Here is a 23918-nt window from a genome sequence, read left to right on the forward strand (position 1 = left end):
CTGACATCTGATTGGCCACCCCGGGTGCCACCCCAAAATGTAATTCGCTACTGGCAGTTTGATGCTGATTGACATCTCATTTCACCTCTTGTTGAAATAATTATTTAATTTGATGTTCGGCAGCACATTTTTCAAATCGAGGAAGAGCGAATATTAACGTTGGTTGCGAGATACAGAAGAAGAAGAAGAAGAGCATACAGAAGAAGAAGAGAGAATATTTCCACAGCTCCACAAGCTCTTTTCACAATTGGCGAAAGCATCATATTTGAAGTAAGTTTTAAGGTTTAGCATCGGGTTTAGGTTTCCTGAACAACTTTTACAAAAATTGATTCGCTGTGTTTGTTAACGTTAGACCCTTGGCTCCATGAACAGACAGTTAATCAGATAAGAGAGATCGGTTCCCAATGTAGCCAACATTATGTTTACATCTGTGCTAGTAATACACGCATATACAGTGCAGTGTCGTAAATTACAGTATACGAATGTTTAGCTAATGTGGGGTAACTAGTAGGCTACAGCTGTCAGTGTTCAGCAAGTTAACATTCAGCAATTTGAAATCCATTAACTCAGTAAGATTTTCGTACTTGAACCCATAAACGAACAGTTGTTATTATCAATCTGTTAACGTTACTCAAAAGATTACCACAATATGAAGATAGCCTGTTTGCTATCGTAAAGGTGTAAGAGTTTATTGCTAGCTAAGTTACTTACTGCAGCGTAAGGCTAAATAGTAACTTAAGTTACTTAAATAGTAACTTAGGCTGGTAGTTGATTTTAAGGTACAGTTATGATAATGGGGATTTGTAATTAAGATTGAGATTGGACTAAAATGTGGGTAACTGTATGCCTAGATGTAACCATAGACTGTCTTATTTTTGCATAGGGTCAATTAAACATGAAAAGAAAGGGAGAGATATCAGACTTCTTTTTAAAGAAGCACAAACAGGCAGATCAGGTGCAAACAGACCCCAGCCCTTGCATCACCACCGGACCCCGGAGCAGCTCCCTACCTGAGGCTAGTCAGTCAGTGTGTTCAGACTTCACAAGGACCCAGTCTACCACCACCAGGTCAGAGCATCTACCAGGCAGTGAGTCACATGCCCAGTTCAGAATTTAAGTTTAAGAATTTAAGCTTCATCTTGTAATAGATGATTTTGACAGATTAAGCCTCACTTTAAAATGTTGGATGTTGATTCATGTTTGTTCTTGTTTTAATGGCTGTGGCATTTTTATTGTGATTATACACTAATGGTTCTTGTGTTATTTTAATGTAATAGGGATGACACAGAGACCTCTGGCTCTGAGCAAGACAGTGAGCCAGAGCTGCCAGGAGATATCATCGAGACCCTCCCAACTGCATCAAGCACCAGATATGCTGTTCCAAAAGGACCCAATGGTAGGCCAGGCCTATACTTTAAACTACACATTTTAGTTAGCAGCTGTTAGTATCTAATATTGTGGATCCCCTTAATTATACATTTCCATAGAGATATGACACATTATTTAACGTGTATTTCAGACATTTCCAGATCCAGAGAAGAGGGTACAGGACAGCCGTGTTTGAAAACATTTTCCAGAACTCAGCATGGTACTAGGAAAAGGTTTTCAACAGCTCCTGGTATAAGGACAATTCATGGCGTGAATATTCTGTAAGTCAAAATTTTACTTATTGTTTCGCCTGTAGGCATTTTTCTCTGCTCAATACACCTGAATCTGCCTTCACATCATAGTCAGGTTTTTGTAACTGGAAAAAGGTGCTGTTTAAAGATTTTGGGTTTAAGCTCCATTCGAAGGTAGAGCATCATATCAATGCTATGTATGCTTGGAATCAGCATAAAAGGGCTATTGACAGCAAGTCATCAATGTTAGATGTCATAAATGAGGACCGGGAAAAGAAAGTGGAGGAACATTACATTAAAACAATTGCAGATGTGCTCCTAGTAACCGCCACTCAAAATATAGCGCAGAGAGGCCATCGAGAGTCTGATGACTCTCACAACAAGGGTAATTTTTTGACAATCTTAGAAGAATTAGCAAAGCATGGCCCTCTTATAGAGAAAAGGATGAGTACACAATCCACCAAATCCAGAAGGAAGTTCTTGAGGGCTGAGCTGAGATGGTACAAAGTGAAATAATAAGAGAAGTAAAAGAAAGTAAAGTTTTTAGTGTGATTGCAGATGAAACCAAAGATTTAAAGAAAAAAGAACAAATGTCTTTAGTTGTGAGGTACTATTACAATGGGACCATCCACGAAAGCTTTTTACACTTTCAGTCAGCTGAAAGCTTAGATGCAGCAGGTCTCACAAAAATGATAATTGATTGCCTTGAAAAACATGGTCTGGACTACAGAAATAATCTTGTGGGGTAAGTCTATGACAGTGCATCCATCATGAGCGGAAAGCATTCTGGTGTGTCTGCATGGATTAAAAACAGTGCAAGATTTTCATTTTATGTGCACTGTAATAAACATTGTTTGAATTTGGTTCTTGTCGACGCTGTAAAATCAGTGCCTGAGGCAGCTAACTGTTTTGCTCTCCTGCAGAAGCTTTATAACTTTGTATCTGCCTCATACGTTCATCTCAAGTGGTTCAGAGATCAGAAAGAGATGTATCCACAGCAGCAGTCCAGGGAACTACAGAGACTTACAGATGTAAGGTGGGCATGCAGATACATGGCATGCCGTAATCTCAGGGACAGGCTTCCATCAGTTCTGAGAGTGCTACAGGATATCACACTTGAAAATAGTGGTGATAGATCAGTGGAGGCGAGGGGCCTTCTTTCTCAGATAGATTTACATTTCATAGGGCTTTTGGTTACCTTTTGTTAAGTGCTTGGTGATGCCAAATGTCATTCTGACATGCTCCAATAAAGCTCTCTTGACCTAGCAAGGGCTGTGGATCTAGTAGGTGCCCTTACAGACACATTACAGGACTACAGAAGTGAGGGTTACTTTGGAGAACTATGGAAAGAGGTTGAAGAGATTGAAGAGCACTGCAAAATAAATGTACAAACAGTGTGCAAAAGACAGCCAAAACAAGCTTAAGATTTCACAACTCATTGATGATGAGCACTGTAGGACAGAAGAATAGTGACCAAAGTGATGGTGAGAGCTTCCAAAGAGCAATCTTTTATCAGGTGCTTGACAGTCTCTCAGGAGTTTTTCAAAAAAGAATTGTGAGATAATGCAAGGGGTCCAGTCTCTCAACCCAAAGAGTACAACATTCTTAAATGAGGAGCCTCCTTTGCCTTTGCTCAGACCTTTGAGTAAGATTCAGAGGACCTCAAACATGAGGTTCATCAAATCAAGCGGCTTCTTGATAGGAGAGAGAAAAGTGGAAGGGACAGACCATCTACTCTCCTTGACTTTGTTTTTCTAAAACCTTATAAAGAGGTCTTTCATGAGCTATTTTGACTTTGTAAGATTTCTGTTGTTACACCAGTCAGCAGTGCTTCTTGCGAGAGAAGCTTCTCAGCTTAAAACTGACTAAAACCCACCTTAGGACAACAATGGTTGATGACAGGTAAGTCACCTCGGAATTTATTTTATTTTATTTCACCTTTATTTAACCAGGTAGGTTATTTGAGAACAAGTTCTCATTTGCAACTGCGACCTGGCCAAGATAAAGCAAAGCAGTTTGACACATACAACAACACAGAGTTACACATGGAATAAACAAACATACAATTAATAATACAGTAGACAAATGTATATACAGCATGTGCAAATGAGGTAGGATAAGAGAGGTAAGGCAATAAATAGGCCATGTTGGCAAAGTAATTACAATATAGCAATTAAACTCTGGAATGGTAGGATGTGCAGAAGATGAAGGTGCAAGTTGAGATACTGGGGTGCAAAGGAGCAAGATAAATAAATAAATACAGTATGGGGATGAGGTAGATTGGATGGGTTATTTACAGATGAGCTATGTACAGGTGCAGTGATCTGTGAGCTGCTCTGACAGCTGGTGCTTAAAGCTAGTGAGGGAGGTAAGAGTCTCCAGCTTCAGAGAGTTTTGCAGTTCGTTCCAGTCATTGGCAGCAGAGAACTGGAAGGAGAGGCGGCAAAAGGAAGAATTGGCTTTGGAGGTGACCAGTGAGATATACCTGCTGGAGCGCGTGCTACGGGTGGGTGCTGCTATGGTGACCAGTGAGCTGAGATAAGGCGGGGCTTTACCTAGCAGAGACTTGTAGATGACCTGGAGCCAGTGGGTTTGGCGACGAGTATGAAGCGAGGGCTAGCCAACGAGATCATACATGTCGCAGTGGTGGGTAGTATATGGGGCTTTGGTGACAAAACGGATGGCACTGTGATAGACTGCATCCAATTTGTTGAGTAGAGTGTTGGAGGCTATTTTGTAAATGACATCGCCAAAGTCGAGGATCGGTAGGATGGTCAGTTTTACGAGGTTATGTTTGGCAGCATGAGTGAAGGAGGCTTTGTTGCGAAATAGGAAGCCGATTCTAGATTTAATTTTGGATTGTAGATGTTTAATGTGAGTCTGGAAGGAGAGTTTACAGTCTAACCAGACACCTAGCTATTTGTAGTTGTCCACATATTCTAAGTCAGAACCGTCCAGAGTAGTGATGCTGCACGGGCGGGCAGGTGCAGGCAGCGATCGGTTGAAGAGCATGCATTTAGTTTTACTTGCATTTAAGAGCAGTTGGAGGCCACGGAAGGAGAGTTGTATGACATTGAAGCTCATCTGGAGGTTAGTTACCACAGTGTCCAACGAAGGGCCAGAGGTATACAGAATGATGTCGTCTGCGTAGAGGTGGATCAAAGAATCACCAGCAGCGAGTGCAACATCATTGATGTATACATAGAAGAGAGTCGGCCCGAGAATTGAACCCTGTGGAACCCCCATAGAGACTGCCAGAGGTCCGGACAACAGGCCCTCCGATTTGACATACTGAAATCTATCGGAGAAGTAGTTGGTGAACCAAGCGAGGCAATCATTTGAGAAACCAAGGCTGTTGAGTTGTTGTTTGTCTAGCCCGGCTGATTTGTAGGGGTCCAAATTTTGCAGCTCTTTCAGAACATCAGCTATCAGGATTTGGGTGAAGGAGAAGTGGGGGAGGTTTGGGCGAGTTGCTGTGGGGAGCGCAGGGCTGTTGACGGGGGTAGGGGTAGCCAGGTGGAAAGCATGGCCAGCCGTAAAAAAATGCTTATTGAATTTCTCAATTATTGTGGATTTATCGGTCGAGACAGTGTTTCCTAGCCTCAGTGCAGTGGGCAGCTGGGAGGAGGTGCTCTTATTCTCCATGGACTTTACAGTGTCCCAGAACTTTTTTGAGTTTGTACTACAGGATGCAAATTTCTGTTTGAAAAAGCTAGCCTTAGCTTTCCTAACTGCCTGTGTATATTGGTTCCTAACTTAAGGAGTCAAGGAGGGCACACTCCCTCAACATGGATGAGTTTGTGAAACATTTTGCCAGTTCTCACCAGAACCGCAGAATTATGATGATTATCATGATTAAAACCTGCACTATGTACTAGGTAGTACACTGACATTCTAAAATGATAAATCCAAAGGGTATCATGTCACAAAGATTTAATTTGGTCTTGATTGAGCCAATTCCAAAACTTTTCTTTGCTATTAGTTAACATAATATATATGAGCATAAATATGATACTGCAAGTTTGTAATATTGATGGCCACCAAAATGATTTATATTTTTCAAGTCCATTTTCGCTTGATATCTGGTATGTCAAATTGCAGTGTGTTTTTTTGTAAATAAACTATGCAATTTATGTAACACACAAATGCTAGCTAATCTCCTTGGTACTTGAGCTTTATTTTCTGAAAATATGTTGGATGTTCAACACTTATAGACCCAGATTATATATTCATGAAAACAGAGTGACCCAAGTCTCTCCAGTATGTGAGTACAGTGTGAGTACAGTGTGTGAGTACAGTGTGTGTGTGTGTGTGTGTGTGTGTGTGTGTGTGTGTGTGTGTGTGTGTGTGTGTGTGTGTGTGTGTGTGTGTGTGTGTGTGTGTGTGTGTGTGTGTGTGTGTGTGTGTGTGTGTGTGTGTGTGCCACATTGAAGAACTCTGGGTTAAGTGAATGATCACTTCTACCTCTAATCAGCAATCATAGGATTCATTCATGCTCCTTAGATGCCAGGTTAGGGTTACACACACATTTTCTGTCATGGTCTATGAACCCCCTGAAGTAGCCCTGGCCACCCCATGTAGAAAACTCTAGTTCCACCACTGCCTATATAGTGCACTATTTTTGACCTGGGCCCATATGGTCAAGCCATAGGGCCCTGGCCAAAAGTAGTGCACTGAATAGGGAATAAGATGCCATTTTGGATGCACCACAGGGGTGTGAAACACTCGACTCTATTATAGGGGGGTTCTGCGTCCAATCATGACCAAAGATACCGGGCACATATTTCAAATGATCCCATTACTTTCAAATGATCCCATTTGTTATTCCATTTTTGGATCTTTGCTGTCAAATAGATAAGGAGGAAAGTACTATGGGCAAGAATTTTCTATTTGTCATGCAGATGATAGGCCTATGTATAAGTTGGTCCTGTATTAGGCTACTTTTGTGTCCAATGTACTTGCTAGATACAGTATCTAGATCAATTATGCCACAGAGAAAAGGACTGCATAGGAGGCATATTTACCTGTATAGGAAACGCATGAACATATATCTGCATATCTGTCATAAAAGAACACATAGTACATCAATAGTAAGACTAGCTGCATGGTCTAATAAACATGGGTGTGAAATGTCGTGTCCACTCTCTTCCCTCCTGTACTTGCTTCGAGTGCTTCCCATTCCTAACGCTAACTTCATCACCAGGGGATTAATGCTAATGCTTTCAATGAGCACGGCCCAGAAATTAAAAGAATTAAGGGCAATTAGCATGCTAACAAATGGCTAATAACATGTCAATTGTTCCATTTTATGACATTACCTGTAATCTTTGTGTTGAGAACCTCATTTTCCATCCTAATGAATGGGGCAGAGTGTTACATTATTCAACACTGCTCTGTAATGCTCTTTTAATATTCATAATTCCTATTTGTTAAATGCCGTGACTAAAATAAAGCAGTGCAGGATTAATATTTGCACCTTTTTATCACGACTCTGCCATACTGTCACCAGGGAGTTCTCTTTTTGTTCCCAGAGTCCTTAGCAAATGTGGGCAGCACTCCTATGTGGGTAGAAGACAAAAGCGAGCATTACACCACGGCCATGGCTAATGCTACGGCTACACTGTACCGCTAAGGCCATGCTAACTGCTCCCTCGTCTTATTAACCCCATGTAATTAACAGTAGCGCTTTACTATGGTACTTTACTTCCTGGAATGTGCACAGCTCTTTGTGGATGTGTGAATTTCCAGTAGGCTGTAGGCAGTAAGCCCTAGAATGTAATTTGCAAGCCATTGTCACAGGGACAAACAGTGAGATGGGCAATATGAAAAAGCCTGGTGCTGAGTGAGCTATGATTTATTGGATCTCTCTGATAGCTATTGGGTCGAGTGGGTTTTCTCTTCCCCTCACCGATGCTACCTGCCATCACCATCCCTGCTCTCTACACTGCAGTAAGCTCTAATAATGAAAATAATAATAATGATAATAATAATAGCATCACTTCAATCTCACTTTCAGTGATTACATTGTTCCACCAGTTTCCGTTTCTGCTTAAATTATATTTAACTTCATCTACTGCGCACCGCAAACAGGATTACTGGTACTTATCTGAAATGAAAGTGCATTTTCAACGCGGTTTAATAACGAGAGTGGAAAATCCAGTCCATAGCAATAAAGCTGAAACTAATTCATTAGAATGGCTGTCTGCGTTGAGCGTTTCAATTGTGTTTCGCATGACCATCCCTGCTCCCCTGTACTGAAACAAACAGTCAAAGAAACGAGGGAGAGGGCCATTTGTGTAATCTGCCACAACCTGAAATGAGAGCAGGCTACTGGAGAGATCACAGCAACAGAGAAGCAGCGGCATCCACACTCTTCTCTTCAAGCAGGGCCTCTTCAAAGGCCAACTAAATGGCCAACTTAAAAGCAAACAAGACTATCAAACTCTGAAACTTTCCTTAAGCATCTTGAAAGGAGTGGAGAGGAGTGGTGGGTTGGGGGTGGAATGGAGGGATGGAGAAGAGTGGTGGGTTGGGGGTGGAATGGAGGGATGGAGAAGAGTGGTGGGTTGGGGGTGGAATGGAGGGGTGGAGAAGAGTGGTGGGTTGGGGGTGGAATGGAGGGATGGAGAAGAGTGGTGGGTTGGGGGTGGAATGGAGGGGTGGAGAAGAGTGGTGGGTTGGGGGTGGAATGGAGGGATGGAGAAGAGTGGTGGGTTGGGGGTGGAATGGAGGGGTGGAGAAGAGTGGTGGGTTGGGGGTGGAATGGAGGGGTGGAGAAGAGTGGTGGGTTGGGGGTGGAATGGAGGGGTGGAGAAGAGTGGTGGGTTGGGGGTGGAATGGAGGGAGGGAGAAGAGTGGTGGGTTGGGGGTGGAATGGAGGGAGGGAGGGAGAAGAGTGGTGGGTTGGGGGTGGAATGGAGGGATGGAGAAGAGTGGTGGGTTGGGGGTGGAATGGAGGGGTGGAGAAGAGTGGTGGGTTGGGGGTGGAATGGAGGGGTGGAGAAGAGTGATGGGTTGGGGGTGGAATGGAGGGATGGAGAAGAGTGGTGGGTTGGGGGTGGAATGGAGGGATGTAGAAGAGTGGTGGTTTGGGGGTGGAATGGAGGGGTGGAGAAGAGTGGTGGGTTGGGGGTGGAATGGAGGGGTGGAGAAGAGTGGAGGGTTGGGGGTGGAATGGAGGGGTGGAGAAGAGTGGTGGGTTGGGGGTGGAATGGAGGGATGGAGAAGAGTGGTGGGTTGGGGTGGAATGGAGGGGTGGAGAAGAGTGGTGGGTTGGGGGTGGAATGGAGGGATGGAGAAGAGTGGTGGGTTGGGGGTGGAATGGAGGGGTGGAGAAGAGTGGTGGGTTGGGGGTGGAATGGAGGGATGGAGAAGAGTGGTGGGTTGGGGTGGAATGGAGGGGTGGAGAAGAGTGGTGGGTTGGGGGTGGAATGGAGGGATGGAGAAGAGTGGTGGGTTGGGGGTGGAATGGAGGGGTGAGGAAGAGTGGTGGGTTGGGGGTGGAATGGAGGGGTGGAGAAGAGTGGTGGGTTGGGGGTGGAATGGAGGGGTGGAGAAGAGTGGTGGGTTGGGGGTGGAATGGAGGGATGGAGAAGAGTGGTGGGTTGGGGGTGGAATGGAGGGGTGGAGAAGAGTGGTGGGTTGGGGGTGGAATGGAGGGGTGGAGAAGAGTGGTGGGTTGGGGGTGGAATGGAAGGGTGGAGAAGAGTGGTGGGTTGGGGGTGGAATGGAGGGGCGGAGAAGCGTGGTGGGTTGGGGGTGGAATGGAGGGGTGGAGAAGAGTGGTGGGTTGGGGGTGGAATGGAGGGATGGAGAAGAGTGGTGGGTTGGGGGTGGAATGGAGGGGTGGAGAAGAGTGGTGGGTTGGGGGTGGAATGGAGGGGTGGAGAAAAGTGGTGGGTTGGGGGTGGAATGGAGGGGTGGAGAAGAGTGGTGGGTTGGGGGTGGAATGGAGGGGTGGAGAAGAGTGGTGGGTTGGGGGTGGAATGGAGGGAGGGAGAAGAGTAGTGGGTTGGGGGTGGAATGGAGGGAGGGAGGGAGAAGAGTGGTGGGTTGGGGGTGGAATGGAGGGATGGAGAAGAGTGGTGGGTTGGGGGTGGAATGGAGGGATGGAGAAGAGTGGTGGGTTGGGGGTGGAATGGAGGGGTGGAGAAGAGTGATGGGTTGGGGGTGGAATGGAGGGATGGAGAAGAGTGGTGGGTTGGGGGTGGAATGGAGGGATGTAGAAGAGTGGTGGTTTGGGGGTGGAATGGAGGGGTGGAGAAGAGTGGTGGGTTGGGGGTGGAATGGAGGGGTGGAGAAGAGTGGAGGGTTGGGGGTGGAATGGAGGGGTGGAGAAGAGTGGTGGGTTGGGGGTGGAATGGAGGGATGGAGAAGAGTGGTGGGTTGGGGTGGAATGGAGGGGTGGAGAAGAGTGGTGGGTTGGGGGTGGAATGGAGGGATGGAGAAGAGTGGTGGGTTGGGGGTGGAATGGAGGGATGGAGAAGAGTGGTGGGTTGGGGGTGGAATGGAGGGGTGGAGAAGAGTGGTGGGTTGGGGGTGGAATGGAGGGGTGGAGAAGAGTGGTGGGTTGGGGGTGGAATGGAGGGGTGGAGAAGAGTGGTGGGTTGGGGGTGGAATGGAGGGGTGGAGAAGAGTGGTGGGTTGGGGGTGGAATGGAGGGAGGGAGAAGAGTGGTGGGTTGGGGGTGGAATGGAGGGAGGGAGGGAGAAGAGTGGTGGGTTGGGGGTGGAATGGAGGGATGGAGAAGAGTGGTGGGTTGGGGGTGGAATGGAGGGATGGAGAAGAGTGGTGGGTTGGGGGTGGAATGGAGGGGTGGAGAAGAGTGATGGGTTGGGGGTGGAATGGAGGGATGGAGAAGAGTGGTGGGTTGGGGGTGGAATGGAGGGATGTAGAAGAGTGGTGGTTTGGGGGTGGAATGGAGGGGTGGAGAAGAGTGGTGGGTTGGGGGTGGAATGGAGGGGTGGAGAAGAGTGGAGGGTTGGGGGTGGAATGGAGGGGTGGAGAAGAGTGGTGGGTTGGGGGTGGAATGGAGGGATGGAGAAGAGTGGTGGGTTGGGGTGGAATGGAGGGGTGGAGAAGAGTGGTGGGTTGGGGGTGGAATGGAGGGATGGAGAAGAGTGGTGGGTTGGGTTGGGGGTGGAATGGTGAGGGGATGGAGAAGAGTGGTGGGTTGGGGGTGGAATGGAGGGATGGAGAAGAGTGGTGGGTTGGGGTGGAATGGAGGGGTGGAGAAGAGTGGTGGGTTGGGGGTGGAATGGAGGGGTGGAGAAGAGTGGTGGGTTGGGGGTGGAATGGAGGGGTGGAGAAGAGTGGTGGGTTGGGGGTGGAATGGAGGGATGGAGAAGAGTGGTGGGTTGGGGGTGGAATGGAGGGGTGGAGAAGAGTGGTGGGTTGGGGGTGGAATGGAGGGATGGAGAAGAGTGGTGGGTTGGGGGTGGAATGGAGGGGTGGAGAAGAGTGGTGGGTTGGGGGTGGAATGGAGGGATGGAGAAGAGTGGTGGGTTGGGGGTGGAATGGAGGGGTGGAGAAGAGTGGTGGGTTGGGGGTGGAATGGAGGGGTGGAGAAGAGTTGTGGGTTGGGGGTGGAATGGAGGGGTGGAGAAGAGTGGTGGGTTGAGGGTGGAATGGAGGGGCGGAGAATAGTGGTGGGTTGGGGGTGGAATGGAGGGGTGGAGAAGAGTGGTGGGTTGGGGGTGGAATGGAGGGGTGGAGAAGAGTGGTGGTTTGGGGGTGGAATGGAGGAAGGGAGAAGAGTGGTGGGTTGGGGGTGGAATGGAGGGATGGAGAAGAGTGGTGGGTTGGGGGTGGAATGGAGGGGTGGAGAAGAGTGGTGGGTTGGGGGTGGAATGGAGGGATGGAGAAGAGTGGTGGGTTGGGGGTGGAATGGAGGGGTGGAGAAGAGTGGTGGGTTGGGGGTGGAATGGAGGGATGGAGAAGAGTGGTGGGTTGGGGGTGGAATGGAGGGGTGGAGAAGAGTGGTGGGTTGGGGGTGGAATGGAGGGGTGGAGAAGAGTTGTGGGTTGGGGGTGGAATGGAGGGGTGGAGAAGAGTGGTGGGTTGAGGGTGGAATGGAGGGGCGGAGAAGAGTGGTGGGTTGGGGGTGGAATGGAGGGGTGGAGAAGAGTGGTGGGTTGGGGGTGGAATGGAGGGGTGGAGAAGAGTGGTGGGTTGGGGGTGGAATGGAGGGGTGGAGAAGAGTGGTGGGTTGGGGGTGGAATGGAGGGATGGAGAAGAGTGGTGGGTTGGGGGAGGAATGGAGGGGGGAGAAGAGTGGTGGGTTGGGGGCGATGGAGGGGTGGAGAAGAGTTGTGGGTTGGGGGTCAATGGGAGGGGATGGGGGCAGGGGTTGGGGGTGGAATGGAGGGGTGGAGAAGAGTGGTGGGTTGGGGGTGGAATGGAGGGGTGGAGAAGAGTGGTGGTTTGGGGGTGGAATGGAGGAAGGGAGAAGAGTGGTGGGTTGGGGGTGGAATGGAGGGAGGGAGAAGAGTGGTGGGTTGGGGGTGGAATGGAGGAAGGGGGGTTGGGGGTGGAATGGAGGGATGGAGAAGAGTGGTGGGTTGGGGGTGGAATGGAGGGATGGAGAAGAGTGGTGGGTTGGGGGTGGAATGGAGGGATGGAGAAGAGTGGTGGGTTGGGGGTGGAATGGAGGGATGGAGAAGAGTGGTGGGTTGGGGTGGAATGGAGGGATGGAGAAGAGTGGTGGGTTGGGGGTGGAATGGAGGGATGGAGAAGAGTGGTGGGTTGGGGGTGGAATGGAGGGATGGAGAAGAGTGGTGGGTTGGGGGTGGAATGGAGGGATGGAGAAGAGTGGTGGGTTGGGGTTGGAATGGAGGGGTGGAGAAGAGTGGTGGGTTGGGGGTGGAAAGGAGGGGTGGAGAATAGTGGTGGGTTGGGGGTGGAATGGAGGGGTGGAGAAGAGTGGTGGGTTGGGGGTGGAATGGAGGGAGGGAGAAGAGTGGTGGGTTGGGGGTGGAATGGAGGGGTGGAGAGGAGTGGTGGGTTGGGGGTGGAATGGAGGGATGGAGAAGAGTGGTGGGTTGGGGGTGGAATGGAGGGGTGGAATGGAGGGGTGGAGAAGAGTGGTGGGTTGGGGGTGGAATGGAGGGGTGGAGAAGAGTGGTGGGTTGGGGGTGGAATGGAGGGATGGATGGAGAAGAGTGGTGGGTTGGGGGTGGAATGGAGGGGTGGAGAAGAGTGGTGGGTTGGGGGTGGAATGGAGGGGCGGAGAAGAGTGGTGGGTTGGGGGTGGAATGGAGGGATGGAGAAGGGTGATGGGTTGGGGGTGGAATGGAGGGATGGAGAAGAGTGGTGGGTTGGGGGTGGAATGGAGGGATGGAGAAGAGTGGTGGGTTGGGGGTGGAATGGAGGGGTGGAGAAGAGTGGTGGGTTGGGGGTGGAATGGAGGGATGGAGAAAAGTGGTGGGTTGGGGTGGAATGGAGGGGTGGAGAAGAGTGGTGGGTTGGGGGTGGAATGGAGGGGTGGAGAAGAGTGGTGGGTTGGGGGTGGAATGGAGGGATGGAGAAGAGTGGTGGGTTGGGGTGGAATGGAGGGGTGGAGAAGAGTGGTGGGTTGGGGGTGGAATGGAGGGGTGGAGAAGAGTGGTGGGTTGGGGGTGGAATGGAGGGGTGGAGAAGAGTGGTGGGTTGGGGGTGGAATGGAGGGGTGGAGAAGAGTGGTGGGTTGGGGGTGGAATGGAGGGAGGGAGAAGAGTGGTGGGTTGGGGGTGGAATGGAGGGTGTGGGGAGAGAAGAGTGGTGGGTTGGGGGTGGAATGGAGGGGTGGAGAAGAGTGGTGGGTTGGGGGTGGAATGGAGGGATGGAGAAGAGTGGTGGGTTGGGGGTGGAATGGAGGGGTGGAGAAGAGTGGTGGGTTGGGGGTGGAATGGAGGGGTGGAGAAGAGTGGTGGGTTGGGGGTGGAATGGAGGGATGGAGAAGAGTGGTGGGTTGGGGTGGAATGGAGGGTGTGGGGAGAGAAAAGTGGTGGGTTGGGGGTGGAATGGAGGGATGGAGAAGAGTGGTGGGTTGGGGGTGGAATGGAGGGGTGGAGAAGAGTGGTGGGTTGGGGGTGGAATGGAGGGGTGGAGAAGAGTGGTGGGTTGGGGGTGGAATGGAGGGATGGATGGAGAAGAGTGGTGGGTTGGGGGTGGAATGGAGGGGTGGAGAAGAGTGGTGGGTTGGGGGTGGAATGGAGGGGCGGAGAAGAGTGGTGGGTTGGGGGTGGAATGGAGGGATGGAGAAGGGTGATGGGTTGGGGGTGGAATGGAGGGATGGAGAAGAGTGGTGGGTTGGGGGTGGAATGGAGGGATGGAGAAGAGTGGTGGGTTGGGGGTGGAATGGAGGGGTGGAGAAGAGTGGTGGGTTGGGGGTGGAATGGAGGGATGGAGAAAAGTGGTGGGTTGGGGTGGAATGGAGGGGTGGAGAAGAGTGGTGGGTTGGGGGTGGAATGGAGGGGTGGAGAAGAGTGGTGGGTTGGGGGTGGAATGGAGGGATGGAGAAGAGTGGTGGGTTGGGGTGGAATGGAGGGGTGGAGAAGAGTGGTGGGTTGAGGGTGGAATGGAGGGGTGGAGAAGAGTGGTGGGTTGGGGGTGGAATGGAGGGGTGGAGAAGAGTGGTGGGTTGGGGGTGGAATGGAGGGGTGGAGAAGAGTGGTGGGTTGGGGGTGGAATGGAGGGAGGGAGAAGAGTGGTGGGTTGGGGGTGGAATGGAGGGTGTGGGGAGAGAAGAGTGGTGGGTTGGGGGTGGAATGGAGGGGTGGAGAAGAGTGGTGGGTTGGGGGTGGAATGGAGGGATGGAGAAGAGTGGTGAGTTGGGGGTGGAATGGAGGGGTGGAATGGAGGGGTGGAGAAGAGTGGTGGGTTGGGGGTGGAATGGAGGGATGGAGAAGAGTGGTGGGTTGGGGGTGGAATGGAGGGGTGGAGAAGAGTGGTGGGTTGGGGGTGGAATGGAGGGGTGGAGAAGAGTGGTGGGTTGGGGGTGGAATGGAGGGATGGAGAAGAGTGGTGGGTTGGGGGTGGAATGGAGGGAGGGAGATGAGTGGTGGGTTGGGGGTGGAATGGAGGGGTGGAGAAGAGTGGTGGGTTGAGGGTGGAATGGAGGGAGGGAGAAGAGTGGTGGGTTGGGGGTGGAATGGAGGAAGGGAGAAGAGTGGTGGGTTGGGGGTGGAATGGAGGGATGGAGAAGAGTGGTGGTTTGGGGGTGGAATGGAGGGATGGATGGAGAAGAGTGGTGGGTTGGGGTGGAATGGAGGGATGGAGAAGAGTGGTGGGTTGGGGGTGGAATGGAGGGATGGAGAAGAGTGGTGGGTTGGGGGTGGAATGGAGGGATGGAGAAGAGTGGTGGGTTGGGGGTGGAATGGAGGGATGGAGAAGAGTGGTGGGTTGGGGTTGGGATGGAGGGGTGGAGAAGAGTGGTGGGTTGGGGGTGGAAAGGAGGGGTGGAGAATAGTGGTGGGTTGGGGGTGGAATGGAGGGGTGGAGAAGAGTGGTGGGTTGGGGGTGGAATGGAGGGAGGGAGAAGAGTGGTGGGTTGGGGGTGGAATGGAGGGGTGGAGAGGAGTGGTGGGTTGGGGGTGGAATGGAGGGATGGAGAAGAGTGGTGGGTTGGGGGTGGAATGGAGGGGTGGAGAAGAGTGGTGGGTTGGGGGTGGAATGGAGGGATGGATGGAGAAGAGTGGTGGGTTGGGGGTGGAATGGAGGGATGGATGGAGAAGAGTGGTGGGTTGGGGGTGGAATGGAGGGATGGATGGAGAAGAGTGGTGGGTTGGGGGTGGAATGGAGGGGCGGAGAAGAGTGGTGGGTTGGGGGTGGAATGGAGGGATGGAGAAGGGTGATGGGTTGGGGGTGGAATGGAGGGGTGGAGAAGAGTGGTGGGTTGGGGGTGGAATGGAGGGATGGAGAAGAGTGGTGGGTTGGGGGTGGAATGGAGGGGTGGAGAAGAGTGGTGGGTTGGGGGTGGAATGGAGGGATGGAGAAAAGTGGTGGGTTGGGGTGGAATGGAGGGGTGGAGAAGAGTGGTGGGTTGGGGGTGGAATGGAGGGGTGGAGAAGAGTGGTGGGTTGGGGGTGGAATGGAGGGATGGAGAAGAGTGGTGGGTTGGGGTGGAATGGAGGGGTGGAGAAGAGTGGTGGGTTGGGGGTGGAATGGAGGGGTGGAGAAGAGTGGTGGGTTGGGGGTGGAATGGAGGGGTGGAGAAGAGTGGTGGGTTGGGGGTGGAATGGAGGGGTGGAGAAGAGTGGTGGGTTGGGGGTGGAATGGAGGGAGGGAGAAGAGTGGTGGGTTGGGGGTGGAATGGAGGGTGTGGGGAGAGAAGAGTGGTGGGTTGGGGGTGGAATGGAGGGGTGGAGAAGAGTGGTGGGTTGGGGGTGGAATGGAGGGATGGAGAAGAGTGGTGGGTTGGGGGTGGAATGGAGGGGTGGAGAAGAGTGGTGGGTTGGGGGTGGAATGGAGGGGTGGAGAAGAGTGGTGGGTTGGGGGTGGAATGGAGGGATGGAGAAGAGTGGTGGGTTGGGGTGGAATGGAGGGTGTGGGGAGAGAAAAGTGGTGGGTTGGGGGTGGAATGGAGGGGTGGAGAGGAGTGGAGGGTTGGGGGTGGAATGGAGGGTGTGGGGAGAGAAGAGTGGTGGGTTGGGGGTGGAATGGAGGGGTGGAGAAGAGTGGAGGGTTGGGGGTGGAATGGAGGGGTGGAGAGGAGTGGAGGGTTGGGGTGGAATGGAGGGGTGGAGAGGAGTGGAGGGTTGGGGGTGGAATGGAGGGATGGAGAAGAGTGGTGGGTTGGGGGTGGAATGGAGGGGTGGAGAAGAGTGGTGGGTTGGGGGTGGAATGGAGGGGTGGAGAAGAGTGGTGGGTTGGGGGTGGAATGGAGGGGTGGAGAGGAGTGGAGGGTTGGGGGTGGAATGGAGGGGTGGAGAGGAGTGGAGGGTTGGGGGTGGAATGGAGGGGTGGAGAGGAGTGGAGGGTTGGGGTGGAATGGAGGGGTGGAGAGGAGTGGAGGGTTGGGGGTGGAATGGAGGGGTGGAGAAGAGTGGTGGGTTGGGGGTGGAATGGAGGGGTGGAGAAGAGTGGTGGGTTGGGGGTGGAATGGAGGGGTGGAGAAGAGTGGTGGGTTGGGGGTGGAATGGAGGGGTGGAGAAGAGTGGTGGGTTGGGGGTGGAATGGAGGGGTGGAGAGGAGTGGAGGGTTGGGGGTGGAATGGAGGGGTGGAGAGGAGTGGAGGGTTGGGGGTGGAATGGAGGGGTGGAGAGGAGTGGAGGGTTGGGGGTGGAATGGAGGGGTGGAGAGGAGTGGAGGGTTGGGGGTGGAATGGAGGGTGTGGGGAGAGAAGAGTAGAGTGCTGTACGTCCTCATGCATCTAAAGTGGTCAGCAGTTTGAGCCCGTCCGTGCCTCCTGTTCCATTATGGAATAGTAACACAGGGGCTTGTTTGTTCGCCAAACACAATTAACAAGGTTTCTGCAGCACATCAATACTGCTATTTGCATAGCGTATTGATCTGGAGCCCTTATAATCACAAAATGTTAATTGCACCAATTAATTCTCAATCTGTTTGTGCCCTTGTCTGGCTGCCTGGAGCCCTGAAGGTCAGAGTGAAAATGAACTGCTCTTTGATTCTCCTCCAGGAAAAGCTTTTCTCCCAAGACAACACTGTTTTCTATCAGAAGTCCAGAGGCCTAACCGTCTTTTATCATTATTATCATTCCCGGTGAGTAGCGCCTAATGGGTTGGAAATCATGTGATCTGATTTGTCCTTTTAAACAAGATTTTTCTTGGTTCGTTCATTAGTGAGGGTTGCCCCACCACCCCCGTTCCTGTCCCACGTCGCCCCCCCCCCCCCCCCCCCTCTCTCTCTCGCTGTGCCCTGAAAGCCACAGTGTCTACCTCATATTGACTAATAAGTCATTCTCCCACATTTGATTCATACCCCCTATGCCATGTCTGTGCTGTGTCTGTCGTTCTCTGGCCTTGTTGCTACACCGTGTTACTACATGGTGGAACATGACCTCGTGCTCTGTTGTCTGTTTGAGATGATCAGAGTAATAAGTCAGGAGGATTCTATTCCCAGACCATTCCCCTTGTTAGTCTCTGTGGCATCTATGGGTGATAGTGAGTGTTTGTCTGTGTGCCCTCTTCTCCATTCCAGTCCCATCACAACACAATGAGCTATACATGTGATGTTACGTTATTTACAGTAGTTATATAAATGAATCATTCCTTTAATGTGTGGAATATTTGTTATTTTCTTGAGTGGACATTTCAACACGAGATGCTGTCCATTCCTCAGGAACATGAGTGAAGACCAGTGTTACCAACACAATGTTAGGTCTGGCCTATGCCTGTCCATGGGCATTCTATCTATTTAACCTAAAGCCTGACACCTGCATGACATCAGCATCATGGACATAACATTTATTGAAGATAAGTCGTTTTGAGAAAATTCTGGTTAATATTCCTATTCATACCTTTCTTTTTTTTCTTTTTTATTATTTTTTAAAATAAATTTTACCCCCTATTCTCCCCAATTTTCGTGGTATCCAATCGCTAGTAATTACTATCTTGTCTCATCGCTAGAACTCCCGTACGGGCTCGGGAGAGACGAAGGTCGAAAGTCATGCGTCCTCCGAAGCACAACCCAACCAAGCCGCACTGCTTCGTAACACAGCGCGCCTCCAACCCGGAAGCCAGCCGCACCAATGTGTCGGCGGAAACACCGTGCACCCGCCCCCCTTGGTTAGCGCGCACTGCGCCCGGCCCGCCACAGGAGTCGCTGGAGCGCGATGAGACAAGGATATCCCTACCGGCCAAACCCTCCCTAACCCAGATGACGCTAGGCCAATTGTGCGTCGCCCCACGGACCCCCGGTCGCGGCCGGCTGCGACAGAGCCTGGGCGCAAACCCAGAGACTCTGGTGGCACAGCTAGCGCTGCGATGCAGTGCCCTAGACCACTGCGCCACCCGGGAGGCCCTCTATTCATACCTTTCTATACATACCTTACTTACAATGAGAGGTTATCCAGAGGCTTTTCTGAGCATGCCTGCTCACACACAGCCCACTCTGAGTCCCGTCTCTCAGTCGTCCCTGCCTGCTCACACACAGCCCACTCTGAGTCCCGTCTCTCTGTCCGGTCTGCCTGCTCACACACAGCCCACTCTGAGTCCCGTCTCTCAGTCGTCCCTGCCTGCTCACACACAGCCCACTCTGAGTCCCCGTCTCTCTGTCGTCCCTGCCTGCTCACACACAGCCCACTCTGAGTCCCGTCTCTCAATCGTCCCTGCCTGCTCACACACAGCCCACTCTGAGTCCCCGTCTCTCTGTCGTCCCTGCCTGCTCACACACAGCCCACTCTGAGTCCCCGTCTCTCTGTCGTCCCTGCCTGCTCACACACAGCCCACTCTGAGTCCCCGTCTCTCTTTCAATCCACTACACCTGTGCCGCTCCACCAAATGAAAGGACTGATTGCCTCAAATTCCATATTTAAAATGCTTAATTCCTCTATTAGAAAACCTATTTACATGAATTAGGGAAAATTAGCATTTTCAGACCCATTTCGTCTTTGTCTCCCCCCCCCCCCCCCCCCCCCCTATTAACATTTGAAAGTGTCGGCTACCAGACACAAGAAAGCCCGGGATCTGATTTGCGCTGACCCCCCACATTAGGCGCCTAGATGGGCTTTTTCATCTGTGTCGACTGCGCTGGAGGAAGGTACTCAGAGCTGGCCCTGTGTCTCTCTGAGTCGCCTCAATTATGTCTAATCAACAAAGAGCATTCAATGAAAGACAGCAGAGTGGAGGACAGGACAGGACCCAGGTTGAGCTATTCATTAGTACCCACCTTTCACACCAAAGGAAATATGCATTCCATTACAGAGAAGGAAGGGAGGGAGGGAGGCCTCTTAAGTCACACTGTACTGCACTGCTGAACAGTGGAGGGAAATGAACAACACAGGCCCCCAAATAGCCTGAGCAGTCGCATGGAGAATAATGGCACAGGAGGGGATGAGAGGAGTAAGATGCATAAATAAAGAAGGAGAGAGGAAAAGCAAGAGGAGAGAGGGTAGGAAAGGAATGGTGGCAGGGAGCCAAGTGGTTAGTGTTGGGTCAGTAACTGAAAGGTTGCTGGTTCAAATCCCCGAGCCAACTAGGTTAAAACAATCTGTTGATGCGCCCTTGAGCAAGGCACTTAACCCTAATTGGTCCTGTAAGTTGATCTGTGTAAGAGCGGCTGCTAAATGACTCAAATGTAACTGAATGGAGAGGGTGTGTAGTCTGGACCATGTTGCTCAGGCTTACCATAATGACTCTTCTCACAGTAATGACTTTACCTGCTGGCTTTGTCATTTCTACCAGTTTCAAAGTGAGGCCAACGCCCTTGTACACTGTTTTCACCAAGCCCCTAGGTTGTCATTGTTTTTCTTTCACTGGGCACAAATTACAGTGTCTGACCCCAGTCGCTCACGCATCCGGCCCCATGGTGGAGAATGGGCCCTAAATGAAGATGACAGAGGCCATCTCTTTCAGAAGGAATTTATTAGACTGAATGATTCAAAGTGCAACGCTTTTTATTACAAAGACTGCCATGGATTTCATGGGGGAAGAGCAAGTTAGGATATTTTCACTCCAACTTGAAATCACATGAAAGCCAGGGAGGGGAAATCAGACAAGTTTGGAGCAGACTTATCTATTTTTCTTGCACACGATGGTGAGTTTGTGTGTATCATTGTGCAAATTGTCCCAGTTTTGTACAGGATGCTCAGCAAAAGGAAAACCTTCGATGCAGGTATATTCTGCTCATCTTATAAGGGCCTTTCATGATGAAAGTGGTCTTAAATCTCTCTTTTGAGTGGAGCGATTTTAGGCGATTGATCAAACTGGGATCTTATGGTTGTGCACAGAGACAGTGCCAACACTCAGCTGCACCGGGTGGAGAAGAAGCCAAAACGCTTCCAAGCATCACAGCGTTTTCTCCTAAAACCCATCAAGTGGAAAGCAAACAAGCATTTTTTTAACTTTAGTTGTATAGAAGATTTAGCTCACATTTACCTCACATCAAGATAAAAAACTTTGGAATTTGAACTGTAAAATACACACACACACGTGTACTACAAGTTAGCGGAGACATTTGAATTGTAAAATACACACACACACACGTGTACTACAAGTGTCACGTTCTGACCATAGTTCTTGTGTGTTTTGCTTGTTTTAGTGTTGGTCAGGACGTGAGCTGGGTGGGCATTCTATGTTGTGTGTCTAGTTTGTCTGTTTCTATGTTTGGCCTAATATGGTTCTCAATCAGAGGCAGGTGTTTTGTGTTGTCTCAGATTGGGAATCATATATAGGTGGCTTGTTTTGTGTTGGGGTTTGTGGGTGGTCGTTTCCTGTCTTTGTGTTTTCTCTGCACCAGATAGGGCTGTATCGGTTTGCCACATTTTGTTATTTTTGTATTGTTGTAGTGTTCACAGTTCGTATTATTAAATATGTTGAGCACCAACTACGCTGCGTCTTGGTCCGATCCCTGCTACACCTCCTCTTCAGACGAAGAGGAGGAAGGCTGCCGTTACAACAAGTTAGCGGAGACATTTGAACTGTAAAATACACACACACACACGTGTACTACAAGTTAGCGGAGACATTTGAACTGTAAAATACACACACACGTGTACTACAAGTTAGCGGAGACATTTGAACTGTAAAATACACACACACACACGTGTACTACAAGTTAGCGGAGACATTTGAACTGTAAAATACACACACACACACGTGTACTACAAGTTAGCGGAGACATTTGAGCTGTTTCACTGTTCGCTCAGTTAGAGCTGAAGAGAGGAGGAGGGTGTCACTTCCTTCAGTTCAAAGCTCTGAGAACAACTCATGCGATAGGGCTATTATCTGTAATGAGGTAAAGTGACTGCTGGTATTCAAATGATCACGTTGGTTGCTAAACTTACAAATGTAAATGTCTGAAAGTAGATCTGTTAGAATGTTTGATCTTTCGGCTCTAATTGCATTTCAAACTGGAGAGGGAAAATGTCAAAACCTTCCCCATACTTCACAGTTGCATAATGTTTTTCATGTCCACAATTAGTCCTGTGTTCTATTTTAGGGCTTGACATCATACTGTATATGCGGGTGGAGTGATGATGGGGTTACCAGTCAGTCTTTCAATGGCTGGCTGGCGTAGGCCTGAGTGCCCATCTCTGCTAAGACAAACCACTGGGGAGAGAGAGAGAGGAAACCACATGGTGAAGAGAGTGATGAGCTGCCAGCTGATCTGGTGGGCTTGAGAAGCACCATACAGTACATATGGAAGGGAGTGGAACAGGCCTGGGACGGGGTGGATCCATGTCTGTCCTTAGGTCAGCTGGCCTAATAGATGACAGATGGTAAAAGCTGATGATATTCACTGGTCTGACGGACACCATTAATGCAGACCAGAGGCAGTGGGGTTCAATAAGTGGGGGGAGTGTCTATCCATCTCTCATCTCTTCATGTCTCTCACTTTCCCTCTGTCCATCTCTCCCTTTCTTTCGCTTTCTCCTTCTCTCTGTCCAATACTCTTGGTTCATGTCAGCAGAGTGAGGTTTACTGTTTGTGCTCATCCTAATATGGAGTTTCTCTCTGTCTCTTTGTGCCCTCGACCCCCAACAGGCCTACAAATGACTGTCTGAGTGCTGTGCTCACACGCACTGAACCAGGCCTCATCTGTCACCCTAGGGGCTCTGAGGGGCTCTCGGGAATGTGGGGCTTTGTCAGAATTGAATGATTTCATTTATCATTTTTTCTTTGACATACATCTCTTTACCATGAGCAGATTCAAACATAACACTGTTTGAGTGTAGTTCATAGGAAGTACAGGCTACATGAATGTTGATTTATGGTGTAAATATTTGAATGATTTAACTCATAGCGATGGAGTTTCAGTACAGTGTCACCTATATTTCAGTTGTTCCAGCTCCTTTGTCTTCCTCAAACTATACATAGAAGTATTTTGTGCTGTAATATTCCGCTAGAATTATCGTTGGCAACAGGGTAATTAATATATATTACCAACAATTCCTCACAGAAAAAACACTGTCCAGAAAAGTCTCTCTCTAATCATTGTGGTTATTGATTTTGCCTTGTGCCATTCCAGAGGAGCGCCAACAGATAGTGAAGCAGAGACAGAGTAGCCACTGCTGCTCAGGTTAAAAAAAACTGCAATCCAGCCAATATCCCAGGGTTCACCAAAGGACACAATCAAATGCCATTGTCTCCTCGGATTTCACAGCGATATTGTGCTCCTCTCCTGACAATCCCCTTCTAATATGTTTCACTACAAAATGGGGCACTGCCAAAGGTTCCAATATTGTAATGCTTCTGCGGGGTGCTTTTTTGTCTTTCATACTCATGGAGGTGTAGAGAAGTTCCATCAGGGTTCAGAATGGTCCTGTTGTGCTGTTAGAATGTTACCTTACATCCTGGGTGATTACTGTCTCTGACGATGAGAGGACAAATGGATCTTTCTCTCTTCCTGCAGTGCTGAAATACCCTGTAGTTTAAAAGGCTAGTTCACACTATTTTATGGTAGACTGTCACCCAGCTATTGTATGCTATGGGACATTTCTGCAAGAGTGATTCACTCTCTTTTCATGTTGATCGACCTATCATTCATAGTAATGCATAAGCCGACTGAGTTTGTGTACACTGTGGCGCTGTGTGTTATATGATAAATGAATGTAAAGATGCAAGACTAAACTCACACACACACACACACACACACACACACACACACACACACACACACACACACACACACACACACACACACACACACACACACACACACACACACACACACACACACACACACACACACACACACACACACACACACACAGTGCAGTCTGTTTGAATGTGCCTACACCACAAAGACAAGCTCTATTATAATAGCTGTGCTATTGATTGTGCATAACTCACTTTGTCTGATTATGATTACAGTTGAATGTTGACTTTCCCCATGCAATGAATTCATTGTAATAATGCCAGTCTTGTTGGCTTGTATGATCTATGATTCATCAATACTATTGATTCTCCCAAAGTTCATCCATCCATAAGTGACTGGCATATCAATGTTTTACATAAAAAGATTGAGTAGAGGCAATCTGCATGTCAGCAAAATGTCTCTTTAATTGAGCCTGGCCAACGTTATTGTCCCTTAAGGAAGTTGTGACTGTTTTCTAAACAGGACAGGGACACACGGTAGCAGTCACATGGGACATGGTTAACATTACAAAGGACAAGCGCATTGACAGAAAATAGCTCTAAT

General features: G+C 49.9%; 1 long non-coding RNA gene across 2 annotated transcripts; it reads left to right on the top strand.

Moving 5' to 3' along the window:
- The first annotated feature begins 57 nt into the window (after positions 1–57).
- On the top strand, positions 58–1886 carry LOC139563245 (uncharacterized). Of its 2 annotated transcripts, XR_011672513.1 has the most exons (4): positions 58–270; positions 884–1068; positions 1278–1396; positions 1520–1886. It is a non-coding gene; the product is annotated as an uncharacterized lncRNA (long non-coding RNA). The 2 variants fall into 2 exon arrangements; XR_011672514.1 differs by lacking the exon at positions 884–1068.
- The last annotated feature ends 22032 nt before the right edge of the window (positions 1887–23918 follow it).

This window comes from Salvelinus alpinus, chromosome 33, assembly GCF_045679555.1.
Source record: "Salvelinus alpinus chromosome 33, SLU_Salpinus.1, whole genome shotgun sequence".
NCBI lineage: Eukaryota > Metazoa > Chordata > Actinopteri > Salmoniformes > Salmonidae > Salvelinus > Salvelinus alpinus.